Source organism: Ailuropoda melanoleuca, chromosome 11, assembly GCF_002007445.2.
Source record: "Ailuropoda melanoleuca isolate Jingjing chromosome 11, ASM200744v2, whole genome shotgun sequence".
Taxonomy (NCBI): Eukaryota; Metazoa; Chordata; class Mammalia; order Carnivora; family Ursidae; genus Ailuropoda; species Ailuropoda melanoleuca.
Window position 1 is genome coordinate 97,868,914 of NC_048228.1, and position 26,654 is coordinate 97,895,567.

The window sequence follows — 26,654 nt, forward strand, 5'->3', positions numbered from 1 at the left end:
TAACATATTTGTAATTAGGGGCACCTGGGTGGCTCAGTCGTTAGGTGTCTGCCTTCGGCTCAGGGCGTGATCCCGGCATTCTGGGATCGAGCCCCGCATTGGGCTCCTCCGCTGGGGGCCTGCTTCTTCTGCACCCACTCCCCCTGCTTGTGATCCCTCTCTCACTGACTGTCTCTCTCTCTCTGTCAAATAAATAAATCTTTAAAAAAAATATATTTGTAATTAAATGGTTAATCTCAATTTTGCAACATGCTTCAACCATTTTTTTTAAACTGGTGAACTATCCCATATCATCTTAGCTTGAGCTTCCCTCCCCCTCCCTCTGCCCTGTTAACAGGGTTAAGGATTATATCCTTGCTTATTTGTTCTGAATGATAGATGACTCTTTGCTTTTTGAAACTAGGTAAATATGTTGTCCTTGGAATGTATTTGGCCTTCTTTGGATCAGTCCATTCTTGGTTTATATGTATTGTTGGTTCTTGCATATTTAACACCACTTTTAGTAATGTTTTCATTGTTCTAATAGGATAGACTTTGGGACAATTGTAGTGGAAAATTTAAATCCATAACAATTTAATTGGTGGAGTCACTAGTTTTTAAAATACATTGTCTGATACCTTTTCTCAGATAACTAGGCTCCAGGGCTCTGATATTGTGGGTTACTTAGGTCCATCACTGGGGAGATATAAGGCATCTCTCTTCTGAAACCACACTGTATGGAACTTAGGGATAGAGGTGGAAGGCAGCATTTCAGGGAGATGACAAATCAAAGCCAGAGAAACCATTGAAATGAATGGCCAATTCCCAAGAAGCTAGGCAAGAGGGGTAGGGGTGGAAAACTCATATATACTTTTGATCCAAAGACTTTCACTTAAATCCATTCACTCACTTAGTGACCCTGAGAGGACCAACATTTATGAGCTCAATTTTTCCATCTATAAAAATAGAACAGTGTTAACACCCCTCTTTCAGAGCTGTGTGGATCAAATGGAATAATATACATAAAAGTAATGTGTTGGTGTTATTTTATGATTTTTACTGGTTGATATACAAAAAAAATGTGAGGGATGTGTGGTTGGGATATAACTATTTACATAACCCCCTTTTCCATGAAGACTTCCAAATCTCCCTAGGGCTTAGTTGTTCCTTGTCTTCTCTGTCCTCAAACTACTTTGTTCATGTCACTGTAGTGACACTTTCCTCTATATTGTCATTTCTGACCTGTGTTTTTCTCCCTCCACCAGACTCTGAGGATAGGCATGTGTGTCACTTATTGTTCTGACCTTAGCACCTAGCACGGTACCTGGCACATAATAGGTCTGCCATAAGTCAATGAGTAAAGAGGCAAAGTAAAGATGCAGTAGTTTACGACCTGACAGAGGAGAGAAGTCATATACAGATGCCACTCTGGGCAAGTAGATGACACTTAGGAAGACTGATGGCATGGCAGGGTTGAACAAAGATAGACTGTTAGTGCTGTAGGGAGAGTTCAGGGAAGACTTCTTGGAGGAGGCAGAATTTAGGCTGAACCTTGAATGTCATTTGCATATCAACTGCGGTATAACAGATTCATAGATATAAGGTTTGCGTATATTTTCATGGAAGCCTCAAAATGCATTTAAATTCAATGTGTGTGATATTCAACATGTGTGGCTTCACCTGGTTAAGTGAGTCCCAAGGGAGCAGTGTTAGAATTGCTATATAGTATTAAGAAAAAACACACAAAGGAAGTTTCTTGTTGTTTCACATATCCAATCATTGAAAACCAGGATCTACATATTTAACATGGGAAAAAGCCAAACCAACAAACCCAAATTGTGTTAATTAGGATGATGGCTAACCTGCTATAACCAAGATGCTGTAAATACCATGACTTAAGGAAGATGAGTTTATTGTACTCTCACAAAACATCGTTGAGGCGAGCAGTTGAGTCTGGTGAGCTGCTCTGCTTCATGGGGCCATTCATGGACCCATGTTCCTTTCTTTCATGTTCTTGCTGTGCATTCCTTATGACTTTGTCCTCATTTGCATGGTCCCTCTATGATGCTGTTCATGGGGAAGGAAATAGAAGCTTTTCAGAGCCAGTGGCTTGGTGATGGTGCAGGAGTTCCACATGTCATTACCATTTACATCCCATTGGTCTAAACCTGGTTGTACACTTAGCATGCACAGCTAGCAGTACGGGAGCCTGGGAAGTGTACGCATAGTCTACATTACCCCAACTTAAATTCTATCCTACTGAAGAAGGAATACATGGATTGTGGTGGATGGCCACTAGAGTTTGCCAAGGAAGACTACACACAACGTGATCGGCCATTTACAAGCACATACAGGGAATTTTGGCAAACATTTAATCCGTCTTCTATTGCAGGCCTAAGGAATACATATGTTCCAAACTATCCAGGATCCACAGGGTGGTAGAGATTCTGGTGGTTTCTCTAGTCCACTTCTAGCTGGGGGATTTAGCTGGGGTCTCTTAGGGTCCACCCAGAACTTCTTCCTTTTCCCCTCTTTGGTCCTTTCTTAAAGCTTCTGCCTTCTCCTAGTATCTTGCTTAAATTTGTGCCATTCCCTGCTCCACATGGTTGCACTGCTGGGAAGGGGCATGTGGCAGAGTGAGGGTTTCACATGCTGCCTTTAGAGGAAAGGAAAAGACAGAGAGGTCCTCACCAAGGTCTGGCTTCAGGGCCTCAAAGACATTTAACCTCTTACACTGTGAGGGTCAACTCCTGCTGGCTGATACTCTCAAAAAGTCTGTGAGCCTTTCTTCTCCCTGTGTTACAGGGCACAGTCCTTTCTTATAGACAGTAGCAGAGAGAAGGTGATGGAAAGAGGAGAGAAATGCCCACTCTACCACAATGGAAAGAATTGAAGAATGAATGAATGAGTATGTGGCTGAACAAATGGGATTTCTGCCTTGCCTCTGATTCCCCATTGTGCAGGGATGCAGCAGGATGCAAGTCAGATATGGTCCCCTCTTCCATGGAGGTTCAGTCTGGAGGTAAAAAGAGCCCCTGAATGAGTCATTCAAAGTGGCCTGAATTTTACGAGGGGCTTTGAGTTACGTAATTGGTTAACCTTGGTTGGCATGTGGGGTGAGAACAGGCTTATCTTCTAAGTGGAGTTCAGGCTAAGATTTTTTTTTTAAAGATTTTTTAAAAATTTATTTGACAGAGATAGAGACAGCCAGTAAGAGAGAGGGAACACAAGCAGGGGGAGTGGGAGAGGAAGAAGCAGGCTCATAGCGGAGGAGCCTGATGTGGGGCTCGATCCCAGAACACTGGGATCACTACCTGAGCCGAAGGCAGATGCTTAACGACTGCGCCACCCAGGCACCCCCAGGCTAAGATTTAAATGGCCTGAAAGAGTTAACCAGAGGAGTGAGTGAATGAGTTGGGTGGAGGATGGGCAGGGGAAAAGAACATTCCAGGAACAGAGAAAAGCATCACGAGAACCCAAGAACCCGGAGGCAGGAGTGAGTGTGGCCCCTTAATGGAACCAAGAGACGTTCACTCTGGCTAGAGAGCAGGAAATGATGGGGCGAGGGCACCCTGGCCATGTAATTCTCTCCAAGGAGTTTGAACTGCTTCTGAGGGCAAGAGGAAACGACAGGAGAATTTTAAGTAGGCAAGTGATATGAATAGATTTGCACTTTAAAAGAAATCCATCTGGAATCAGAGTGGAGAATAAATTGGTGGAGGGAAGGGAGAAGGGCAAAGCAGAAGGCCGTTGCCATGAACTCGGAGTGAGAGGATACCCGGGAGAGATGGTGGAGATATTGGAGGGAGGGAGGTTCAAGAGTCCTCAGATTCCAGTTGGAGGATACATTGGAGGCTAGGGAGAGGATAGAGGATTTATTTGCCTGGGGAATCTAGTTCACAGACAGGCGGAGCCCTAAGACCCTAAGCTCTAACTGCACTGTCCCTCTCTACCAGTGGCTGGTGAGAACAGGTCTTCTTGTGACAACCAGCAGCAATGGGTCATTACTGATGAAGAAATCGAACCTGTGAGTGGCTACCTAAGCAGCCCAACATCAAAAAGGCAGAACTGGCTAATCAGGACTCAAACCCAGACAGACAGACTCACAAAACCCACATTCTCCTCTTCGCAGCTGTGTCTGGGGAGAAACCCCAGTGCTGTGCTGCCTCTGAGTCTGCTTGCTCTGCACACATCCTCCCTTGCACCGTGAAGATCGACTCCTGCCCTGTGTTCACTCAAGAACTTTGTGGCTTCTTCTCTCTGAGTTATAGAGCACAGTTCTCTTTTACAGCCTTAATCTTGAACAGTGGCCATCCTGGGCAGGACTCAGCAAAGAAATTAGGAATAGAGGGAATGTAACAAAAGAGGCAAAAGTAGGAGAAATGTCATCCTGAGTCCAGAGAACCATGACCTTTCCCATTTTCTGCTCTTCCCCATGATCCAACCACATGGAAGTGAAGAAAGTACAGACTTTGGATCCAGATAGTCCAGGATGTGGGTCTAGTTTCTCCTTATTAGTGGCTTTGAGGTTTTCAGCCATTTACATAAATTTTCTGAGCCTCAATTTTCTTTTTTTAGGGGTTCTGAGGTAGGTTGACAAAGAACATGTATGGAGAATGGCTGATTGAGGCAACTGGTGCATAGTCAGTACCAAGAACACTGGACTCCCTCATTCCTGGGTGACCATTGAATTTATCATCCAATGGGAACACTTGTAAGGAGAAAGGGGATGCTGTAACACTTTCATTGGGACAATAGGCAAAAACTGGAACTGTCCCAGCAAACTGGGACATATGGGGCAGCCTGTTTGCACCCAATTCTGTCACCAGAAGCCATAAGTCATTGCCACACCATCTGCCTGGGCCTGGGGTTTTTGGATCTCTTTATTCCTTCGGGTCATTCATTCATTCATTCATTCATTCAGCAAAATAATGCCGGGTCCGGCACTGAGTGCAAAGGAAACAGTGGCTAACAAGATCCATTGCATGGTACATGTCTTGCAGGAGCTCAGACTTGCATGGAAGAGTCAGGCAGTGACATCACAGTGTAATCATTGCAAGCTTAGGGGCAATGGCAGTGTTTCTGGAGTTGGGGCATGGATGCATGGAATTGAGTGTTGGAAGAGTCCCTTGAGACTTAGTGCATTTATTTCATTTTACAAGCAAGGACATAGAGGCCCAGAGAGGTAAACTGACTTGATTAAAACCAACCACCTAATTAGGGTCCTACTAGAGCCCAGAAAATTTATTCTGATGCATGATACCCAGGATATTAGTGACACACAGCCCTGGTCAATCATAAGTCCTCCCTTGTGACCCAGTGTCTGTCCCATCTTATCCTCCATTGTGCTCATCTCTGGACCATCTCTTCTCTGCTCACCACCTCTCTTCCTTTTCTCTCTTTATGTATTCAGTTAGATACTGTGGGAGATGCAGACATGAGTGGAAGAGGTTCTAGCCCTTAGGGAGGTGAATGAATGAATGAATAGTAAATGAGAAAAAAAAGAAAAGAAATTGTTCACTAGAAGTAAGGGCAATGTGCACTGGTAATTTAAGATGATTAATTCTGGTGGAAGGATTGGAGAAGGCTTCTTTTGAAAGGTGCCATTGACACTGAGCTGGACATTATTAGAAATTTTTTCCATAGGTGGAGAAATGAGAAAGGCAGACTGAGACTAGCATGATCAGGACCATGGGGAATGGAAACACATTTCCTATTTATGTGATTGTTGATGGGGGTCCAGGAAGACACACTAAGTTTGAGGAACAGTAATGTAAATAAGTTGTAAAGAATCTTAAATGACTTTTGAAGGGGGGACTTTTTAAAAACAACAATAACAAGTAATAAGGACAGCAATGTTAATAATAATTCAGTGGCTGCCACAAGTCAGCCATGCTCATGACCATAGCTGTTTAGACGTAGACCTCATGACAAGTATTTGAATTGGATGTTGTAGCCCCATTTTACAGATAAGGAGATAGAAGCTCACAGAGGCTACCTGTTCATCTGAGTGCACAGAGTTGATAAATGAGAGGCAGATGAGCTATTTGAATCCAGGCCCCTTTGGAATTGGCAGAGGCCTTAGAGAAGTGTGGAGTGAGGTGATAAAAGTATTTAGCAACTGGTTGGCATGGCACTGACCAATCACAACGGATGCAATTCATGATCAGAATGGCCATTATGAGGACTGGCTCTGCCTACTTCATCAGGCTGTTGGGAAAATTAAGTGGTGGTGTGCTTGTAAATCATTCGGAACAGTACTTAGCATGTTGTGAGTACTCAAATCTTGGTGAATTAGAGAGTTTAGGGTAGAACAAGAGCAGAGTTTAGAAAGGAGAGGTCAGATGGGGAGTCACGGTGGGGTGGATTCTGAAGGACTGGCGCTGGGACATATGTCTGTACAGGGACGAGAGGTTAGAAGTTACAGCCAGCAGAGCCAAGTTTGAATTTCTGCTTCTTGCTTGGAGACTAATTTGTGATACAACTTTAGGCATATTACTTAACATCTTTGAGCTGGGAGTCCTCACATTTAAGCAAGATGAAAACAACCTTCATTATAGAGTGATTGTAAAGACCACATGTTATAGACTGAATGTGTCTGTCCCCTCCAAGTTCACAGGTCCAAATCCTAACTCTCAATGTGATAGTATTAAGAGGTGGGGTCTTTGGAAGGTACTAGATCGTGAGAGTGGTGTCTTCATTGATGAGAGTGTGGCCTCTCTCTGCTTTCTGCTGTGTGAGGCTACTTGAGAATATGGCCATCTGCAAACCAGGGAGCGGGCTGTCATCAGACACTGAATCTGCCAGCTCCCTGATCTTAGACTTCCCGATCTCCACAGCTGTGAGAAATAAATGTTTGTTGTTTAAGCAAGCCAGTCTGGTAATTTGTTACAGCAGCCTGAGCTAAGATGCCATGTTAATGACGCCTAGGAAGGACTGCCTTCATTGCTTCACGCATACTCTTAGAAGATGACTTCTTTCATCATGGAGTAGCTCACTACTCACTGGCAAGAGGGTGTTCACCTTCTCTTCCCCGCCATGGCTGGGAAGATATTGCCCAAATGGAGGTTGAATATATCTTGATGTATCATAGTAAAGTGGGTCATTGTGATATTTAATATCTTTTTTCCTTTTCTTAGTTTACTGGGCCCAGGATGTTGAATCTTCTGTTCAGTTGGCATTTTCCACGTTGTTATAAATTGACACATGTAAGAAGTTTAGACCCAGGCAATGCATATGGTGGCCACTTATTTGTTTGTGACTTAAAATGGTTCCAAGAAGTAATAAGAACAAAGGTCAATTGGTGGAATTAAGCTCGTGCTGCTTCTTTTTTTTCCCAGTGCTGCTGGTTGCCTAGCAAGGTGTGGGTGGGATGCGTGTATGCTGGGCTCCCAGGATGGTTAAAACTAGAGGAGACAGATTCTAGTGGGGGAGGCAAGGAGATGTGGGCAGCTTGATCTTGGCTGAGTGGAGGCTTTGAAATGATAAGAGATGTCAGTCTGAATCCAAGCTTTGAAACATGGTTGCCCTTGGGCAGGTGGCTTTATGTGTCTGAGTAATGAAGCATAAACATAGCACAAGGTGGGAAGGAAAGAATGGGGCAGTGTGGGAGATAATGTGCCTCAACGTACCCAAGTAATGTCTGCATCTCAACATCACATTTCCACATCCCAGAGAAGAGTCCTTTGTGCCTTCCAAGAAGGTGTTTGAACTGGCTTAATCAGCTAGGATTTGAAACTGAGTCTTTCAGTTTGCAAAGCCCAAGTTCTGGGTTTCATTTTCTGAACTATTTTGTACTTTATCATTTTGGCATGTTTATTCATGAGTTCCCTTTCTAGGGATGCCTTCATCTTTGCAAGTCTAAATCTTACCAATATTTCAAAACCAGCTCAAATGCTACCTTCTCCAAAAAAACCTCATCTTTTTCTCTCTTTAAGCATTTGTATATTTTTGTGTTTTGTTAGATTACATGAATTAGCTCCCCTGCTACACAGCGAACTCTCAGCTAAGCTCAACTCTGAATCGTCCGTAGCACCTAGGATGGTGTAATGCCCATTATAGGTGTTTTATGCTTGTTGTATAGCTGAATATTTCCAGAGAGACAGGCTATTTGTTGAAAGGACTCAGAAAACAAAGAAATGCAAGGCAGTAGCTAGGAAGACAGTGGAAATCTGGAAAAGTAGGTTTTTCAGTTGCTGCCCATCAAAGTATTTGCCCATTAAGGCTTCTTAAATTTCTCCTTCTCATAACGTTTGAAGGGGGAGATCATCCCTCTGCACCGTGATTCTGCTCGTCTTAATATATATTTTTTTGTCACTGCCAAGGCAAAGTGGATCTCCATTAGATTTATTTCCTCATAACAAGGACTTGTTATTGGCTTCTTATTGTGGTGATCAGAAATTCTCTAAATTTTGAATAATTTGAAATGAAGCAGGCAGGAAAGGAAAGCAAGACCAGTGTTAGAAGTATTTGCCATGATTTTCTCAAGCTTTTTTTCTTGATTTGTTAAAATGATTATAATTCTTAGTGAAAGCAAAGACCTGAATTGAGAATAAAAGAAAGATTTGGATTGAAACTAAAATTTGTGAGATGGATATTGAAAGTAAACCTAAAACCAAAGGAAAGAATATGTTGCATATTGTAGGTGCTGAGAATAATATATTCAAGATGCGTTGCTTGGAGGCAGCCATTAATTCCCGATTTTATTTAATGAAAACACTTTTGGTTTTGCAGATAGTCTTCTGGTTTGTACATACATACACATTGCTAAAAACATGTATGTGCTAACCTCAAATGTGTGAAAGATACAGACATTCATGTCATGGTGAGAGTCCCATTCCAGAGAGCTTGAAATACCATAAAATCCCTAATTACATCTTCAGTTTTAGTCACCATCTTCAACATTACATTATTAATGATATTTTGTACGTTAATCTTTCACTTCTTTCCCTTCACAATTAATCACATGTCTGGTTGGCCCATGCTATGTTCATTAAACATTGAATTGAAGCGAAGTTCTGCTGCTTTGAGTATGCTTCAAGATTTCCATCTTAATTTTGATTATAATATGTTTATGAGACTTATGTTTTCTATCACTTGGGTCAAGACATTTTTCCAATTTCCTATTTTTATTTAAAAAAGGACAAAATATAATAAGGCAGTGGTTTTGGGGAAAAACAAGCAAACAAACAATGGAATTCTTTTGAAATAAGGTCTTCCTGGGATCTCAGTCTGTAAAGCACAAAGAAATGGAGCAGTCCCAACTGGAAACGGGAGAGGAACACAGGATCTCAAAGACCCCTCTGTGTGCTCCCCAGAAACTCTTTAAAGATCTTTGCAATATTGTATTCATATTTATGCATTAAACACTACTGTACAGCCTAAGGTGGTGACACTGTCAGAAAAGAGTTTGGCAAATACTACCATTAAATAGTTCGAAGTGTTCATTTGTCAGCTCATGGAGGAAAGTCTTTCTTGGGTAGGTCAAAGGCAGTTATGGTGTTGGCATGTGCTGTATGAACATGCAGGTTGTCTGAAAATACAACTTTTGGAAGTGGATGACCACCTGCATTTCACTGGTCTAGAACCACCTGTCTAGCTGCAGCCGTGGACACATCTGTCTTCTTCCTTTTTTTTGACAGGTGTTCTGCCAGCCCCTTGCCCTGAGCTCCATCCTTCCAGTTACCTGTCATTTGATCTGAGACTATATTCCTCTGCTCTGTACTCTCTGGTCACCTATGCTGGATAAAATGAGGAGACTGACTTCTGAAGACTTCCAAGTTCTTAAGGCTTTTGCAGTATGTGGCCAGTTAGACCTTCAACACCAATCCTACATAAATTTTTATGTTGGAATTGCTGTGATGTCAAGTGTTTCCCTAAGTCTTTACTCTGTTCATTTGGAAAATTAGTTCTTTGTTCACATTTGTTAGCTTTTTATTCAACACACATTTGGTGAATGCCTGATACAGGTAAAAAGCTCTGTGCTAAACCTTGTGGGCCCTCCTCCTCTTCCCCCGCCTCTTTCAAAAGCCTATGCAAACAGCACCTCCTCCATGAACTTTTCCCATCTTCTTTCTGTAAAATTAGGGCTCCTGGCTCTGGCTGGTGCTTTGTACATAACTATATGCAGGCATTTATTACAAGCTACAATTTAGGCATTCATGGGACTGTCTTTTCCACTTGTATCTGACCTTCCTGAGGACAAAGGTTTGCCTTAATCATTTTTGTCTCACTCAGCATGGTGTGATTTGCATATATCATCTACATTCTGAAAGAAAGAGGGAAACCTGTGTGCAGTGGACATGCCCTAAGGTGGCCCCCAGTGAACCATACCCTTGTATATCCCCTCCCTCAGAGTGTGGGTGGCACCTGTGACTTCTTCAGACAATAGAATATGGTAAAGGTGATGTGGGAGTCACTCCCATCATTGTGTTATGCTATGTAAAACTCTGAGCAGACTGGAGTGAGAGATAATTCTGCTAGTTTTGAAGAAGTAATCTGCAGTTTGTGGGAGGGTCTGTAGAGGGTCCGTGTGGCAAGGAACCTCATAAGGGTGGCCTCCAGAAGCTGAGACTGGCCCCTGGATGACAGAGAGCAAGAAAACATGGACCCGAGTCATATACTTGCACCGAAATGAATTTTGGTGACAACCTGAGTAGGTTTGCAAGGAGATTCTTCACCAGTCAAGCCTCCAGATACAAATGGAGCTACTAGAGAGCATGAGAATGAATGTACCATATCAAGTGTTCTGGGAATTTGGAGGATAGATGGAATTTTCTGATTGGGAGACCAAAGGCGGTATCACATGTTGTCCATGATTGTAGCCTTCTGAGAGTCTGAGTGGACGTCCAAGATAAACTGTGCTGGGACTCTTGACCCATGGAAACTGTGAGATGGTGGATGGATGCTGTTTTATGCTACAGAGTTTGTGGCAATCTGTTATGTAGCAGTAGAAGACTTACACGTGGGAGAGGACGTGGCACAGGACTTCTTCCTGCAGCTACAGAAGAGCCACCTAGAGTCCAGAGTAGAGAGCACAGAGGCAGTGGTTCCCTCTACCTAAAGAGAGCTGCTAGCATCCCTCACAGGTGGCAAGACAGACCTCACCAAAACCACTCTTTGGTTCCTCATCCAGGTTATAAAGGAGAGGATGGGGAGGAAGGAGGAAGAGAGCCTATGAGTTGTGTTGATGGAGAGTGTTAAAGTGAGAAGTGATACCCCACCTCTTCCCCCTCAAAGTCAAGTGATAAACACCTCCCTTGTAAGATTGGGGTCAGCCACAAGAAGTGGTGATGGTCATCTTGGTCCTTAGATATACCTGTTCTTAGGTAGTGGGTCTGACTCCTGAGTAGAAGAAAAAAGAGTGGGAAGGAGTTGGCAAAGCTTAGGAAAGGCTGGAAGCCAGGCAATCAGTGTTCTCATCATTTGACATGCCCCAAGTTGTGATTTTCCTGGAGGTGGAGAGGATGCTGCACAATTAGCTGGCATTGTTCACCTCAGGCTGTTTACTGGTGGGGAGACTGCAACACCAGTGGGAGCTGAGTGGGGGACCTGTGAGGCAATCCCGGTTTCCCGTGGAAGAGATCTGTGTTTCACAGAAGGGGAGACTTCACAGGACCCTGGAGGGAGCCACTCAGGAGAGTCAACACATATATGCCCACCATATAAAGGGCATCTGTGGTTGAAAGCAGTAAATATAATGAGACGATTCAAACAATTTAGTTGAGTAAGGAAAATTTTGTCCCTTCTCTGTTCTCCCCATTCCTTCTCTATTTCCAACAATTGGAGAGCTAAGAGCCTGTCTTGAGGGGAAAAAAGGAAGGAAGTGAAAAATTAGACTGAACACCCTCACCCTCAAATTCTCTCAAACCACATGTCCAGCCCACAAGACAGAGGAGGAGAACTTTGTATCTGAGATGAAATTGAAGTTGTAAAAAAGAAAGGACTTTTAATTACTATAAGTAAGCACGAAGTTATGTATTCTACCCAAGTGCCATCAAGGGATGGAAGAGAGGGTTTCAACAGAGTATGGCTGAAAGCAGTGATTGGAAAAGAGAATGATCGTTTTGTGTATGTGACCCCGAGTTATGAATCCCTAATACACTTAGACTTTGTCTTCAGTGAGCTCATAGGTGAGTAGAAGAGATATAATAAAGTCAGAAATAATTTAACACGTACTAGAGAGGATGAGAATGAATGTGCCATATCAAGTGTTCTGGGAATTTGGAGGATAGATGGAATTTTCTTTTTTTCTTTCTTTCTTTCTTTTTTTTTTTTTTAAAGATTTTTAAATTTCTTTATTCGACAGAGATAGAGACAGCCAGCGAGAGAGGGGACACAAGCAGGGGGAGTGGGAGAGGAAGAAGCAGGCTCATAGCAGAGGAGCCCGATGTGGGGCTCGATCTCATAATGCCGGGATCACGCCCTGAGCCGAAGGCAGACACTTAACCGCTGTGCCACCCAGGCGCCCCTAGATGGAATTTTCTGATTGGGAGACTGGAGCCGGTATCACATGTTGTCCATAAATTTTCTTTAACATCATCTCAATAATTACGATATGTGTTTGAAAGCAAAAAGTTCTCCATGGCTAACATCCCAAAATCATAAAAGATGTTGGACTTTCTTTGTTTCATTATTTTATATATTGATGGATTTTTTACAGGATTGGACTCTGTACAATTGGCTGAGTATCAAGCTAAAAACCCTGAGTTATGTTCTAGCTTTTCTTCCACTGCTAAGAAATGGCCATTTAAAATAACAGCTTAAACTGTCTTTTCTTCCTCCTTGTCCTCTCAAATGTAACCTTAGCGAGAACAGAAAAGGCAGAAATGTATGTTCCTGATATTATGATAATTCAAAATAATAATGAACTCAATCCTTCTCTGATAGTTGTGTTTTAACGCTGAGCCTTGGAAAATAAGGAAATGGGAGTCGAAGTATCATAGAAAGTTGAGTTGGCAAGGATATTAGAGTTTATTCAACACGACCCAACTAAAACAGTGACAGTGAGAATTGAGAGGAGGGGATGGATTTTCCAAGTTCTTCAGGGCTTGACTGTTGGATGTGGGCGTGGGTAAGGGAGAAGGTAGAATGGGGAAGACACCCCATATTCTTCCTTGGGCTTCTGGACGGGGAGTGGTATCATCATGGGAGAAGGTGCAAAATTTGGGAGAAAAGCGTTACATTCTGTTTTGAGTTTCTGTGAAGGTTTACTGAAATCAGGAAAGATGGGTTCTATGAGCTTAGTGGTTGTCTCTCGAGGTTATAGTTATTGAAGTGCTTTAGTCTTGGTAGATTTTCCTGCTTGTGAAGTTGAATATCAAAGTACCACAAAGGGTACAGAGGTAGAACGGACACGGATGTGGACATTCATGCATACATTCATTCAAAAATATTTTCTATGTGCCACTAAGTGTCAGGCACTGTTCTGGTCCCAGGAATAGCCTGTTGAGACAATGGCCAAGGTCCTTGCCCTCCTGGAGCTTACCTTTGCATGGGTGCATCAGACAACAAACAAGTCAGTGAACAAGAGAAAAAGGATGTTAAACTCAGCTCTATACAGACGTGAAAGGTCAGTTGTGTTAAAGAGTGTGTGCCTGGGGGGCGCCTGGGTGGCATGGCGGTTGAGCTNATTTTCTATGTGCCACTAAGTGTCAGGCACTGTTCTGGTCCCAGGAATAGCCTGTTGAGACAATGGCCAAGGTCCTTGCCCTCCTGGAGCTTACCTTTGCATGGGTGCATCAGACAACAAACAAGTCAGTGAACAAGAGAAAAAGGATGTTAAACTCAGCTCTATACAGACGTGAAAGGTCAGTTGTGTTAAAGAGTGTGTGCCTGGGCCTGTGTGAGATTGGATGTTGTAGTCACTGCTGATTGTCTTTTTATTGGAGCCATTCCTGCTCCAACCTGCCTCACTCCTTGTACTTGAGGGCACAACTTTGAATTTCTCTGGGCGCTTAGCCTCTGGTCGTCTTACGAATGCCATCTTTCCCCAGACCCCTCCCAATATCAATTGTAGTTGTCTCTCCCTTTATGCCGGTGATTAGTTTGAGTAAAGCTAGGCCCTGGCCAGTGGGGTCAGAGAGTTGGCTATTTGGGGACCTCTGATAGAAGTTTTCTTGCTGATAAGAACTGCATGGAAAGGACACCTGGGTGGCTTAGTCTGTTAAGCATCTGCCTTCAGCTCAGGTCATGATCCCAGAGTCCCGGGATCGAGTCCAGCATCAGGTTCCCTGCTTAGTGGGGCGTCTGCTTCTCCCTCTGCACATGTGCTCTCTTTCCCTCGGAAAAAAAGTCTTCTTCTTATTATTATTTATTTATTTGACAGAGATAGAGAGAGAGAGCACAAACAGGGGGAGCAGAAGGCAGAGGAAGAGGGAGAAGCAGACTCCCTGCGGAGCAGGGAGCTTGATGCAGAACTTGATCCCAGGACTCTGGGATCATGACTGAGCTGAAGGCAGACAGTTCATCCACTTAGCCACCCAGGTGCCCCAATAAATAAAATCTTAAAAAAAAAAAAAAGAACTGCATGAAAAGAAATGTCTATCTTGTTCACTGAACACCATCTTGTCCTCATGATACATGGAATCTGTGACCCTGATGTGAGCAGAGCTGGCCTGCTGAAGGTGCAGAGTGGAAAGCCAGAAAGGACTTGGTCTTTGATGAAGTCCCAATGCCATTGACTTACCCAACCTCAGAACAATCCTTCCCTTGTGCTATATGTTGTATGAGTTACCAAAGCTTTGTTTTCACTATTTCTCCTGGGTCTTCTTTGTTACTTGTTGATGAAAATATCCTAACTGACACATGTGGGTCAGGGAAGGACTTGTTGAGAAGGTGACTTTCAAGCTGATAGATGACTGTCGTGAAGGAACCAAGTTTTGTAAAGAGCTGGGGGGTTGGGGGGAGGGGAAGAGAGCATTCCAGGCAGTGGGGACAGCAAATGCAGAGGCCCAGAGGTGGGAGCAGGTATGATGTGTTCGAAGAAATGAGAGCTGGCCACTAAGGCAGTGTGTTGAGTGATGGGACCATACATAGAGGCAAGGTCAGAAATCAGGAAATCCAGAATTCTGGATAATGTCATCCCCTCCTTGCCAACCCACACAAGGAACTTGGACTTTTTTTCCCCCAACTTTTTTTTATTGTAGTAAAATAGAGGAACATTAATCTAAATGCAGTGGAAACCACTGGAAGGGCAGGTCCGTTTCTTTCATTTCTCCATCCCTTACACTTGGCATGTAGTTGAACTAAATTCTAGCTTACAGGTTTTTAGTTTGATCAAAATAATTCCAATAACAGAAGATCACTTAAAAGTGAATATTTTTCTCTAATGCTCCAGTGTAAAGAGATAAGACCTTTTCCTTGACAACAGGCAAAGGGGTTTCTCACAATTCTTTGATCAGACACAACTTCAGAAACTAAGTTTACAGGTAAAGAAAGTCAGAAGCACGTGCAAAACTGCAGAGATGATGACTGCTAATTAGCTGCATCAAATGACTCTTGGCATTCCTAATTTTCACCTTTTTGTAACAATTCAATTCATCCCAAGGTTTTACCAGAGTAGACAGGCATGAAATGAATTCTCCACGGTAGGTTACCAATGGCAGAGAAATTGTGAGCTCTGAAATGGCTGGAAGAAATCATGTGAGCTCTGGCTCTTGCTTTTCCCTAAACTCTGTGGATTCTGTCAACATTAATTCTGTGAGATATGTGGGCTGCATTATTTGGGAGAAACGAACAGTTTTATTTTCTCTAAGCCTTATCTGTATTCCATCTTTTCCCTGAGTGCTCCTCTCCTTGGGAGGATATTCGCTAGTGGGCATGTGGATGAGAACTAGGACTCAGGATGCCTGGGTGCTCGTTGGGTCCGGATGTGGGGAAAGGATAACGATATAGGGGGTTTCTGTTGATTGTACATTGTTTGTAAATCAGTAGTGTGGTGGGGCTGCCATCATCCAACATGCTGAGTTTTCTCTGCTCTCATACTCCGGCACGCCCCCATATGTCAGCCACATGTTCCTGTTTGCAGTCCATTAAAAAAGTCATACTATTTCCTCCCATTGGGTCTTTGAAAATGCACCATTCCTTCTTCCTGGAATGTCCTTACCCTGATTCTCTGTCTTTTAAAATGCAAAGCTTTCTCTGTCAAGCTTTCTGTGTCGGGCAGGAACCTTGTGTGCTTTCTCAGACTCTCTCGAGTACCCCCTTCTTTCCCATGCAGCTGCACACTTTCTGGATAATGTCATTCCTTCCTTCGCTGGAATTCTGATGAGATCCCTGAGCTGGTTGGAACCTGAACTGAAGCTCTGAACTTGCATTACCTTCATGCATCACATGCTGAGTCCCTCTCTTTTAGACTTTTAAGGCTGAGACTGAAAAGTCCAACTGTTTGCATATGGGATCCAGGTCCTTGATTAGATGCTGAGGGACAGGACGGTGCTCCTGAACTACAGAGGACCAACTCACTGCAGGGAGACGCTCCACTAGCGGAAGCCAGCGATTAGAGGACCAGGGTCAATAAATTTCAACTCCTTTTGCCCTTTCGTGGGGTGGTCAGAGGTGTGGTTTCTCTGTGAACTTTCCAGAGAAGTCTTGTGCAGCGAGTAAACATACTTCTTGAGATGCCAGCTATGTCTCTTGCATATTGTGAAGTGGTAGCCCTTCTATTGCATTGCGCTGTTCAGTATCTTTTTATTTCATTCCCCCTTCCTCTGTAGCCCTTACCCCCTGGGCTTGTGTCTCCTAAATAAAGTGGCAACACTTTAATTCTTGACTTGGGACCTTCTTGACCTCTTCCCATAGAGCTTTGTTCCTACCTCTACTGTGGGACAGAGAAGCTCTCTTAACCCACATCCCCTTTACCTACTCTTGGATTGCCCAATGCTTTCCTTTTCTTCTGTAAACCACACCCTGAATGCTCATTGCCAGTAGACCTCTTGCTGTAGTCTGTGTGCACTAATGCTTCCATCCGAATTGTATGCTTATCAAGAGTCGGTTATATTTTCTCCAATTGTGTATACACAATGTTCACTTGTTATTATAATTATATAATGTGACTAAATGTTCCATAAACCAATGCATTATGGATGTGAAAATAAAGAGGATTGTTTCTATGAAAATCTAGTTGAATAATTTAGATTTTAGAGGATGCTGCTTAAGAAGAAGCTAGAGTCAAATGAGATGTGGTAAGATAACTGTAAAAGTTTGGGCAGGGGGTGGCGCCTGGCTGGCTCAGTCAGTAGAGTATGCGACTCTGGATCTAGGGGCTGTGGGTTCGAGCCCCACGTTGGGTGTGGAGATTGCTAAGAAATAAGACAAATCTTAAAAAAAAGTTTGGGGGAGCACTGTAGCATCTAGAAGAGTTCTATAATCACATGTTGTTCCAAGTGTGTTTAAATTTTTGTTCTACTTTGAAAAAAACAAAAGTAATGCTCAGAGTTGATATATTATAGGTGTGGCTTATGCAAGAAAGAAGACACAGAATGCCAATTCGTGGACCAATAATTACAGAAAGGCCTTGGTCCTACACCAAAAGATTGACTGCACCTAAATCTTTACAGCAATTGATGAATGACGTATACATAGGAGGAAGCCATGCTCCCCAGCCATTGGGCCCTGGACGGTACAAATTACCTACGGATCAATCTGCTGCTTGAAAATGTATGGAGGAGTTCAAGTCACTCATCAATAGGGAAAATTTTCTTAGGGAATAACTCTCCACTAGAGTTGAAACAGTTCTAAATGCTAAGGTGTTTTCCAGAAACCCTGGTGGAAAAAGTGAAGCAAGTGCTACCAGTATACACAAAATCCAAGCAAAGATTCTCAGCAGCTGCCTGTGGCCATGCTACTGGAATGCCAAGTTCTGACTTGTTATTATTGGCAGGGGTGCCTGGGTGGCACAGTGGTTAGGCATCTGCCTTCAGCTCAGGGCGTGGTCCCGGCGTTATGGGATTGAGCCCCACATCAGGCTCCTCTGCTATGAGCCTGCTTCTTCCCCTCCCACTCCCCCTACTTGTGTTCCCTCTCTCGCTGGCTGTCTCTATCTCTGTCAAATAAATAAATAAAATCTTTAAAAAAAATTGTTATTATTGGCAAAAGTAAAAATCTCCAAGATTTAAGAGATACAAATTGTTTGCTTTTTGAGATAAGTACTCTTCACAAAAATCGGCGTGGAGAGACCCCGAATTACTCTATAAATTGATTTTTTTCCCCATGAATTTATACATTCTGTGAGGAAACACTTGAAGGGAATACACATCCGGAAAGCTTATTCTTTCTTTATCAATGTTTTCTAAATTGTGGGTCTTGATTCCTTGGAGGGGGTCATAAAATTTACTGGGAAAAAGATTTTTAAAAAATGAAATATAATAAAGCAGAATAGAAAATATCCATGTGCATTGTATGTTGTAAAGGCATTTCACGAAACTGTTTTGTGTGTGTATGTGTGAGTGTGGGATGTGTGTACATGTAATATGAATTTTCTAATTGTGGTAAAATTTCTCTTGCCTTGTATTACTGGCAAAAACTTTGGAGGCTTATGGTATAAAATAATGCTTCTTCATGTTTTGGTTATGAATATAGTAAAGAAAGTGATTTAAAAAAATGCCAAGTTGTTACAACAGAGTGCATTTCTTTGTTCCAACTTACGGATCAAGGGCCTATAAAATGTTTTAAGAAATAATATTGGAGTTTCATTTTAAAAGAAATAAGAGGCAAGACTAGAGGTTACATATAATCATTAAAAATTGTTAACATTAAAGGAGATTTTTTCTTTTCTTTTTTTTTTTTTTGGATGTAACATTTAGTGGAGACTGAAATTCCCAGTTCAAAATTTACTAAATCTCAGAGAAGAGAAAAATGTTGCCTGAGGTTGACAATATTGGAAAAATTCTGAACTACAAGAGAATAATTAAGAACATGGTTTAGTAACTGATCCCAGACAAATTGGCCGTTCCAGTGATTTACAGAGAGATGATATATAACAGTGAACTAATGATTCCTATTTATTGCAGTATAAACTTAGCATCAGGAAAGAAGACCTTCAGGCTATGACAGACACAGACAAATCAAAAAACAAACGAAGAAGACAGGGAAAAGGACATGTGATATCGAATCTAGAGGCTAGATCTTCTCATCATTCAGTGGCCAAAGTGGCCCTGCATGGACTTTGTTGTATTGAATCAGTAGTCAACTAGTTACGACATATAAAAAACATACATGCTTCAAAAATATGTTTCAAAAGCTGTGTTTCTTTTTCTAAGCAACTTTCAAATATTGATTTTATTAAATGAACTCATATTTATGTATTTTAAGTTAAAGTAAAATACTTAAAGTTTACATGTAGCATTTTTCTGATTCTCTGTTTTAACTGACTTTCCATTTCCATGATCGATACAAGGGCTTCTCTTGTTGTCACCGTCTTCTGTCGGCATTATTTCTCTTTCTGTCTTTCATGCCAGGGCCTGGTGTCCCTGAAAAGGGCAGTTTCTGGATTCAGACCTCCTGGGCTGGGCCCTAGCTCTTCCACCCACCCACTGATGAGATCTTGGATATGCAGCTCAGTCTCAGAGTTTGCAAGGATGGGGCTGGGACGCACTCCACTTCATTGGATGAAACTTCAGGTAATGTACGTAAAGCTCTAAGCATAGGGTCAGGCACGCAACAAATAATGGTAGTTTCCCCACTATGATGTCTGAAATTTACCATCAATGCAATCAGTATTATCTTTTATAATTTCAAAACATTTTCTCCAGCATAAGTTTTAGATTGCCTGGCATGGGTGAAAGCTCATTTTCATTGCTTCCAGAATCTTGGGATTTTTCTCAGAATAGTAACAGTCAAAAATGATAACATTAGCTTATGTTTTGATGGCATTTTATAACTCTTAAATTCCATGTGAGTGGCGCAATAGGCCTTATTTTCTGGGTTTCATAGTTCAGGGTGACAAGACTCAGAGAGGTTAATTTACTCGCCCAAGGTCACCCCACTCATGATGGGGAGAGAGGACTGACCCCAGATGTCCTGACACCAAGCCTGGTTCTTTGCAGCCAATGTTGTCCTGTGTATAGTTCTCCATGTGAACCAACGACGCTCGGCCTGGTAAAGCAGTCTTCCCTGAGAACCTGGAAGCGGGTCCAACTTGGAGGAATCTCATTATCACTTTTCAAAGCTTTACCCTGACTGCATGTTAAGTTGTATAATTTTTCTGGATTTGGATCTCGGATGGATGCTTGTTATTGGCAAGGACTATATCTCATTCGGGAAGAATTTTCCTCAACCTGTATTAAAAGACTGGAGAAGAAAAAACAAAAACCCTTCAGATAAAAGGTGTTTAGGGACTGTACCACAATTTGACTTATAAAGATGGCAACGATTCAGTAGGTTTATTATCTATTTTTTTTAAGACCTAAGAATTTGTGCCATCTGGACCTTTTGATTGGTCTGCGTTCAGTTTCTCCATGAAGCCCCTTGCCTCTTTTTAGCCACAGCTGAGCTGAAGCCCCCAGCTGGGCTTCTCTTATTGTACATGTATGCGACAGTTGTGGACTTTTTAAAATTATACATTAAAAAAAAGGATTTTGGTCACTTGGAAATTTGTGGCATTAGGGATGTTTGGTACTTTTTGTCTTGATATATATTTTTTAATCCCATCTAAATTTTCTACATTGTTGACTGGGGTCTAATCATTCTGCATTTTTGCTGTGTTGTTTGCTTTCCCCAGCCTTCCTAGATTTGGAAAGCTTAATTTATTCTTTTCTCCATTTTATTGTGCTCACGTTCACCCTTAAAAGAATCAAAATCCCATCCAGAAACAACTTGCTGGCTTCTTCCTAGAATTTATGGTTTTAAGAAACAAATTTAATAAAATGGAAGTTCCTTTTTGAAAGTGTTTTTGCCATTGTGCATGCTCATTTCGGCTCTGGTTTTTTCCCCTCATACTACGGCATGAACCCAGCTAGACTGGGGTTTGAATCCCCAGCTACTTTTCCATTCTTGTGCCCTTTTAGGGTCATGGAAGGACATATTTCTAGGAAGGAACTTCCCATGTCCTCTCCATACTTTAGAGTGGCCTGCACTCTTCGCTCATGCTCTAGAATGATCCCTTGCATGTGGCTACTTGGGGAGTGGTGAGGGAAAGTCAGGGTCAAGATAAACACAAGGAGGAAGGAGTGGGAGGATTTGGAAAAGACTGTTTCTGTCAGCAGCACACAATCCTGTTAAACAGAGAAGCTAGTGGGCAGGATTTACTTACGCTTCAAGGACACAGGAGAGGTGGTTAGAGCTTAGAGTTAAAAGCCTTGCTTTTCTAGAGTAAAGCTCCCCCAAATCTCAAGGGCTTAGGCAGTTCAGAGACCCTAAACTTTTCGGGGTTCACCTGTCTTCACTTGTAACTTAGAATTAACCCTTGCCTTGAAAATACACAAAACAGTCTTTTCTGGAAGATGGGCTGTTTACGAATTTTCCTGCAATGGTAGGCATTAGCTACTCTTTCTGTGCATACAGCACCTTTGAACACCCTTCCTCTGGGGGGAATTCCGCTCTGTAGAGTCCATTCCTTCTAAGTAGAAACCAGAAGTCTCTTTTCCAGAATCCCTAATAGCTTTGGTATATTCATGTGAGCAAAAATCTATCTGCAGACTGCCTGTCAGGTAGAAGCTAGTTTTGCCCAAAAGGTGGGCTCCCAAAGAGTCCATGCTGTGAGAGATCCGGGGGCTCCAGAGGTGGAGTTCCCAGTGGTGTCAGGGGCTGGCGGTCCGTGTTGCAAATGACAGTGCTCTCCCTGCGGGCTTACAGCTGGAGTGGGGTTACAGAGTGATTTGGGTTTATTCCCAGTGGTATCACCTTCATTTGGTTTCCACAGTGATAAGAATAGAGTTGTTCATAGAAGCTCATAGACTCGGTGGGAAGATGAAAAGATAAGGCAGGTGAAAACACCAGCACCTGGACTTTTTAGTTACCATGAAGGTCAGTTCCTTCCTTCCTTTCCTCACTGTCTCTGTTCCGTTCCTCCCTCCAGGGTCCTGGGCTAGATGTCTCATGAATTCAAGAATCCTGAGCTGACCAGACAAGATTCTACCAGAGGTAAGGCCCCAGTTCAATGGCCACACAAAAGGAGGGGCATTCTATCAGCCCAAGGGATGAAGACAAAAGGGTAAGGGAAGGGGCTTCTAGGCAGGCAGGGCAACAGAGTAAACGACAGGCTCCAAACCACTTGGCCTTGAGAAGGGATAGGAACGGGAATACAATCCGGTGGTCTGGAGGGCTTGGGTTGGGCTTGCGGCTCTGCTCTTGAAGTCGGTTTTTTTTTTTTTTAAGATTTTTTATTTATTTGACAGAGATAGACAGCCAGCGAGAGAGGGAACACAAGCAGGAGGAGTGGGAGAAGAAGAAGCAGGCTCCCAGCGGAGGAGCCTGATGTGAGACTCGATCCCAGAAATCCGGGTTCACGCCCTGAGCCGAAAGCAGACGCCTAGACTGCGCTACCCAGGCGCCCCTTGCAGTCTGTTTTGATGTTGCCTAAATGTAATTATTGACATGGAAAGTTGTTTACGGTATGCTAGTAAATGATAAAAGCAAGTTACAGAGCAGTAAACGCAGTATGAAACCATTTTTGTGTAGTATGTATGTACCTATGCATGTGTGTATATGTGTGTGTGTATTACGTTATGTGTATATATAAATCGTTAATCACATAAATATCTGTCTTACCAATACTTAATTCTAGGTCGTGATATCACCGGTGCCATTTAAAAACATCTTTTAAATTCCCTATAGTTGATGATTTTTTCTTAAATGAATATGTCTTGTTTGTGTAATAAAAATAAAAGAAAAATATCGTGTTCCTAAATCGTCTTTGAACACATGATGATTTATTTCACTGATTGTTGTTGGATATTACGTGGTTTCCAGTTTTTCCCTATTTTAAAAAATGCTGACTTTAATCAAGTGGAGTTTTGTTTGTTTATTCATTTTTTTCTTAGAAAGGTATCTTTGATGACTTGAGTGACTTAGTTTTGCTGTTTTATATCTTTTTCAATACATTTTTAAGAAAGGAATTTTTTTTTTTTACATTCCCTCCTCTATTCTACTTCTTTATAAAATGTCCTTGAATTTCCAGAATAGATGAAGCTCCAAGGTAAGCTGGAACTCTAATTTTCTGGACGTTCATGAAACGAGATAATACATGCCAAATCGCAAACGGAAGTCAAGTGTTGCAAAGTGCTCTCTCCATCCCTAAGAAAAGAGAACACTTCGCACAAAGACTAAAGGTGAAATACCCAAGCTGAAAAGGCTCTTTAAAACAGCAGACATTTTACATTTTCTCACTTGATCATCAAAACAAAACCAAACTAAACCAGAAAGAATATTTCTTTACTACTCGTTCGTTTTGCCAACACATTCCTTTATATTAAAAATGAAAAGACCTTAAAATACCCTCACAGATAGCAAAGCCTTGGAGAGCAAGTTTACATGCAGGGCTGGAGATATTCATTAAAATTGTAATTAGACTCACGATTAAATTCATTCACAGTAGAAACTTTGCTTGTAAGTGTTGCTACAGGAAGAAACCTCCGTCTGAAAATTAGTTCAGCAGTCTGAGCGATTTTAATTATGCAGAGTTGATTATCGCTGGAGAAGGAAACCTTTATTGCAGCCACAGAATGAAGATCTTTTTTTTTTTTTTTTTGGTTTCCTGAGCTAATATGAGGCCCATATTTTGATATCCAAATGTTTCTCTAGGCAAAGAAAACGTGAGAAAATTTCCGCAGCAGGACACCACACTCTGCCATCTTTTTTTCAGTATATACTGCTCATCTTCATTTGGTTAGGGGAAGGCAAGGAGACAGACGCGGCATTTATTTACCATCTACTATGTGCCATCCCCTGTGGCAGGCACTTTCTTTTCCCAGGTCACTCTTTGTATTACTGTTTCTGTTTTACAGATGAAGAAGCTGGCGATGGAGAAGTTAAGTGAGAGTCCTGGGAGGGGGCTGAATTTCCCTCCATCTGACCTCCGAGCCTGCCACGTCTCTCTCGCTTATTAGGAAGAAGAAATCCCAGGGGAGCCTTCAGAGCTGTCCTTCCTCATCCGGTGGGTGTGCGCTCCCACACGCTGTGTGCTTCCTTTCACGCTGTCACATGCTATCTCAGCAAGGGCTTGCACCCCAGCCCTGCCTTGAGCCCTTGAGTCTAGGTGAGACTGAGAGCAGCGCTTCTAGAAGTCTGGCCCGGCTCCCTGCCTTGGCCCAAAGCTCAGAGGCTGCAGGGCTGTCGAGTGCAGGGTACAGTGGAAACGGGGCTGGAGGAGGTGTCAGGAAATCTGATATTTGTTCCTAGATCACCCATCTGTTAGCTGTGTGATTTGGGAAAGTCACTTTGTCTCTCCGGAGTTCATTTTCTTCTCTGTAAAATGAGTGGGAGATGGGCTTGCTTGGTATTGGAGGCTCTCAGAGCAGCAAGATTCCAGGATTCCCTGATGTAGCAAAGCTGGCAACACTGACTCCATCTTTGGCCTTCCATCTTCCTGCCACAGCAATGACCTCCCTTGGTCCAGGCCCCCTGGAAGCAGTGTGTGCCCTGACGGGAATGCAGGAATGTTTGTTCTGATCTTTCCTGAAGTTGTTTAGATAACCAGTAGAGATAACATCATTTCTTCCCCCCCCCCCCCCCCCCCCCCCGTTGCACAGATGGTATCATGAGGTCTGTTAAATGTTAAACCCTCTGACCTCACCTCACCATAATGACTTCTGCATGTCCCCCTGCTGTATAAAATCTGTGGACTAAGTTCCTGACTTGGTGGAGAACAGTTGGATGGTCAACCCGCCCCACCCCTCCTTCTGTAAGTTACCTTAAATAAAACTCTATAAACAATGTGGAGTCACCTGCTTTGTTTTCCGGTCTCAAAGTGCCTTCTCAGTTTGGAGGATACTCTACCGTCCCCCCTTCTACCTTCGAGCATGTGTGGATGGAACTTTCAAAGCAACCACAGGTGGAGAGTCTCATCGGAACTCTAGTGCCCCCTCTTCCAGAGCCCAAAGCCCTTCTGAGTGCTCCTACTTCTAAAAACAGGCTGGCTCAGCGGGTAGAGCAAGCAACTCTTGATTGCAGGATCCTGAGTTCAAACCCCACATTGGGCATAAAGCTTATTTAAAAACAAACAAACAAACAAACAAACAACTTTTGACAAATGTCAAACAGTAGAGAGGAGTAGAATGAGTGCTCATATACCCATTATGTAGATCTAACAATTGCTTACATTTTCCACATATACCCACAACACTGGTTGTATGTATATGGTTGTGCTGAAATTTAAAGCAAATTACATATATAATATCATTTCAACCACAAATACTTCAGCGTACATCTCTAAAAAGTAAAGGTCATTTTCCTGCATAAAAGACATAGAATTTTCGCACCTATTACAATTAATAGTAATTTTTTCAAATCATCAAATAGCCAGTTCATGCTCAGATTTCCCTAATTTCCCTTTGTTTAAAAGAGGATCCCATCGACGTCCCTACATCATATTTGTTTTTTATGTTTCTTAAATCTTTTTTAATCTAGTGCTGTCTCCCTCTATTTTTTCCCCCTGACACTGACTTGTGGAAGAGTTTCAAGAAACTGGGGCTAATTGTCCTTTTGAAAGTTTCTTTTTCTGAATTGTCTGATTGCTTCCTCATGGTTCTAGCTTTCTTGTTCCACTCTACCTCCTGCATAAACTGAGACTTAGATCTAAATATTAAGTAGACTCAAGGTAAACATATTGGCAAGAACACATCATAGATGATGCCGTGTCTTCCATACTTAATCACCTCAGGAGACAAGTGGAGTCGTGGCAGCTTGGTCCCACCCCTGTAAAGTTACTTTCCCTTTGTGACCAGTGGATAGGCTGTGAGTGAAACTTTGTCATCAGGTCCATAGCTAATTCCCCATCAATCTTTCATCTATGTGTCTTAGTATCATTGATAATCCTTGCCCTTACCAACTATTTCATTAGCAGATGACAAATGATGATTTTCCAGTTCTGTATTTCCTTTTTAACCATTAGTCGACATCCTTCTATGAAGAAGTGTTTTCTGAGAGCTCATCTTGACAAGAGCATGGTCTAGATCCCCCAGGTTGGGCTCTTTAGCTTCTTGCATTAAGTCTTATGCCAGGTTTTAACTTAATTGGCCTTAATTTGGATTTGAGAAGACTGTTTCTCAGGATTACTGGGTTTAGGAGTCCCTTTTCAATAAAGCTGTGACTTCCAAGGAAACAAAGGCAATCCTAGTTCATAAAATTGGAAAAATTTCGTTTTTCTCTTGAAAACCAAAGAAACTCACTAGGAAACAGGCAATGCAATGCCTCTAGAATATCTCGAAAGTATACATTGTCATCATGGCTCACGTAGAAGATAAAGAATTGTCTTCCCCAGAACACCTTTCTTCTCCAAATTGAACAGTTAACTTCTGACATATCAATTGCAGATGTGTTAGCAACATTCTTAGGAGACACAAACTAAATCAACTTGTTTCTGCCATCTTGGCTGTTAGCCGGAGGCTGTCTTTTTGTCTTCTTGTGAGTTACAAGCATCTTGCTACCCTCTGCCCCAAAGCTCCAAAAGATGGGAAAATTTATAAACAACCAAGGCTTGAGTCTGTGGTCCATGATGATGTGAATTCCAACCTTTCAGA

At 42.4% G+C, this 26,654-nt stretch overlaps 1 long non-coding RNA gene across 1 annotated transcript in view; it reads right to left on the bottom strand.

Annotated features, from left to right (window-relative positions):
* Positions 1–2,017: 2,017 nt before the first annotated feature.
* LOC109489151 overlaps positions 2,018–26,654 on the bottom strand; it is a 53,605-nt gene continuing 28,968 nt past the window's right edge. The window contains exon 3 of the long non-coding RNA XR_002142098.1: positions 2,018–2,046. This is a non-coding gene — a long non-coding RNA (uncharacterized LOC109489151). The remainder of the gene's footprint in view (positions 2,047–26,654) is intronic.